We start from the raw sequence: 3,425 nt of genomic DNA on the forward strand, positions 1-3,425 counted from the left end.
AGCCTGTGGAAAGAGGCAAGTGGGAAATTCCTTAGGGCAGATGGTTAAATATCTTTTAAGAAAAGAGATTTCTAAAAATCAAATTTAAGTTTGTTATGTGTGAATACCCAAGCTCTCAATTAAGTCATTACCAAAAAAATTACATATGCAAAACAGATAAAATTAATTTTAAAAAAGGGAAAGTGAGAGCCAGCATGTATAAACTGTTTTTGACCCAAAAGTTATTTATTAAAGTTACAATAAAATAATTTTCAATGCATAAAAAAATTGCAAAATAATTGATGCATTTTTCAATAGATACCAGATTTAACATTTACTGACAAGATAAAGATACGTTTAATGACTTTTGTTCTATTTCAAGGTCACCTTATTGAGCGATACATCATGAAATCAATAGTTGTACATCTAGGGAATTTACCAATGGAGCTCTCTTCCACGGATGTGTATATTTTAATTTGTCTCATGTGGGCATCTCTTCCATTCTGATGATTGGCTAGAACAGCAGTCTGTATCATGAATGTGTGAGTTGGCTTCTTATGATTATCAGTTAAGGGAACGTAAATCCAGCCACTTGGTTGCACCAATTCAAGTTGCCGAATTTCTCGAAGATTGTGAAAATTATTTCCTACTCTGACTGAGATCTTGCTTGGAGTATATCTTTTATCAGATTTGTAGTCCGCATAAATACATAATGTCTTTACTGTTGTTTTTCTTCTGAATTAGATGTTCCTAAATGAGGCTGGGAGCCATCTGACTGCCAGTAAGTTTCTAGATTGTCATCTCGTAATTGATCCACTCCAAATCCTGGTTTGCAAGATGAGAGAGCACATATAAACTTTGGTATCCTCTGGAGGGTGTATTCAACTCTCTATCCTGCTGTAGCACTGTCTTCCAGTCTTATCATAAAACTGGATCACCAGATCAGATGGACAGTTTGTATACTCTCTCGGGAGGATGAGGTGTTTCTACAGTGTATTTTGGAACCCCATCAATAGAGAACTCTGATTCATTGAGGATTCCAAAGAATGCCAACTTGAAACCTAAAAACAATTATGATAAATTTGAGGAACTTCAGTATTAATTTAGCATTGAATCCCATGACCTGGATGCTACTTCCCCAAAAATTTTGGCAAAGAATGCTTATAGTATTATCCTTGTGGTTGGAAACTTCTCAACAAAGCAACACACATAGATGAAAGCAATGCTTTGATGGACTTTTTGAGAAGGATTCAATTTCATCTCCATCTATGACTACATGCCCAGAATCATATAAACAAAGACTTCACAATTTAGCTGATGTTCCAAGATTGAAATTAGTTGCCTTGGTTCTCCTTGTTGAATCCCAGAAGATGGGCTGAATTCAGGAAGCACTGTGCCTTTGCACTGCTGAAGCGTGCTTTCAATTTGTCCAGCAAAATGGTCCCAGAACACCAGCAGAGCCACAGAGAGCTGGAAAACACTTTGGGACTAGTAATGAGAACGTTTAATGATTCCTCTCTAAAGTCCTTAGCTGTAGAAAATCCATTTTCTGATCCTTACCATCAAAAAGAATAATGGGTAATGTATCTATACCTATGTTTGGTGGAATATAAATTTTTCTCCCTTTTATTTAGGTATAAAACAACCAAGTTTTAGCACAGGTATATTTGTGTAGCTATGGCCCTTACAATTTTTTCACCATCATTTGAGTCAGTTTGACTTCCCAGTGAGTGATTTACAGCAGACAAATACTTCACTATACCTGAGAGTGAAATTAAATTGACTAGCCACACACTGCTAGCTCTAAACTTGGAATTCTTGTTGACAATAAAAGATTACAAAATATCTTGCTTCAGAGCCTATGGTAAATAATTTCAGATATAATCATTTTATGCATTGTCCCCCTTGAGGTTCTGAAATACTCGCAGTATCTCTCCACACAGTCTACACTAGGACACAAGCACACTCACTTGCTCATCTAAGTTAATAGTTTACTCTTGTTTCTTTAGTCTAACTGCCCTTCCCCTAAATTTCAAGTCTCATCCCTTAAATCTGGGCTCTACTGCTCATTCTTCCATACACTCTTTTCCTCATTCTCCTTGTGCTTTTCTCAGAATATTGCTTGCACCTCTGTTTGGCTTAATTTCCTTCAACAAGGTATTTGTTGTCTGTTGGAGGCAGATGCAAAGCTCCTTGTAAGCAGAGTCTCTCTCATTTATCTACATTTCTCTGCAACTAGCTTTGAAATATTTGGTGACCTGAATAGAAAAAGGAGCCCAAAATTCAGACTTCCATGGAAAACTAGTGTAGAAAAATATCCAGTTACTCTGATTTTTTGTATTTTGTATTAGGAGTTTATGGAGAAAACTCCTAGAAAAATCAGACAGGGAAAAACACTGCACTGAGGCCTATGCCGTAGTGCTTAAATTTCATACAGAGGCTCTAACTATATGGAAATTTGCTACAGTCTCTGAGTAGCAAAGACTTCCACAATGTGCACAAAGGTTTTGACTAATTGGACTAAAATGACAGGTTACTTTAATTGTACAAGTTAGATGTCATTTTGAGCTACACTCTTATTTGGTGTCTAGAGAGCCAATAACAAAGGGAATTGACTGAACTTTTCAACTTTTCACTATTTATTTAGACACTGTATGGACATAGCCCAAAGGAAATCTCTCCCAAAATACCTCAAAGAATATTTTCTTCAACTGCATAAGATCATGAGAAAATAAAATCCCTCTGTTCTCAAATGACACTTTAAAGTTATGAGTATAATGTGGGGAAATCAGTTCAGCCATGGATTATCAAAACAACAGAAATATAAAACAGGTATCAATTTATAATATTTGCTGAAATAAATTGACTCTGATTCAGATTGTCAGCTAGGTTCTTTGACACTGAAAATAAAATACCAAACATACTAAAGTAGAAACTTAGCAATGAAAAGCCTGACCCTCCCTTTTTATGATATTATCTTACCGTGAATTGAACTGACTGATAAATTAAGTTCAATTTGGCTCATTTTGCATGAATTCAGTCCTGAGTCAAAAGAGTTTTTAAAGTTTTCACACACCTTTTCTACTGGCCCGTATTTTTATCCTTTGTAGAAACCATTTTGCAGTTATACCGAATTGATTCTACTGAGCTCCATAGCAATGGCTTTCTATCACTCTGTTCCCTTTGAAGAGAGCGGTTTTTCTGACATGATCTGGGTCTTGGGTGAGATGAGCGCCTCTCTTCTTTTGTTGGTTGTCAGAAACTCTCATTTGTGCGACTAGTTTAGTACCAAAATTGAAAACTTAAGTAGCAAATGGATTGGGGGAGATTCAGGTGCAACAAGTTTAAAAGAAAAACAGTAGGCTTTAAGAGCGTATGCATGAAAGAGCAATGTGCCAGGATGGAGTTGTGTAGCTCGATGACTGCCATCAAAAAGCACGCATCCA

General features: G+C 36.3%; 1 pseudogene; it reads right to left on the minus strand.

Annotated features, from left to right (window-relative positions):
* Positions 1 to 362: 362 nt before the first annotated feature.
* LOC131762394 (anaphase-promoting complex subunit 10-like) lies at positions 363 to 3,004 on the minus strand (annotated as a pseudogene).
* Between the last annotated feature and the right edge of the window lie 421 nt (positions 3,005 to 3,425).

This window comes from Kogia breviceps, chromosome 9 (genome assembly GCF_026419965.1).
Source record: "Kogia breviceps isolate mKogBre1 chromosome 9, mKogBre1 haplotype 1, whole genome shotgun sequence".
In the NCBI taxonomy this organism is placed as follows: Eukaryota; Metazoa; Chordata; class Mammalia; order Artiodactyla; family Physeteridae; genus Kogia; species Kogia breviceps.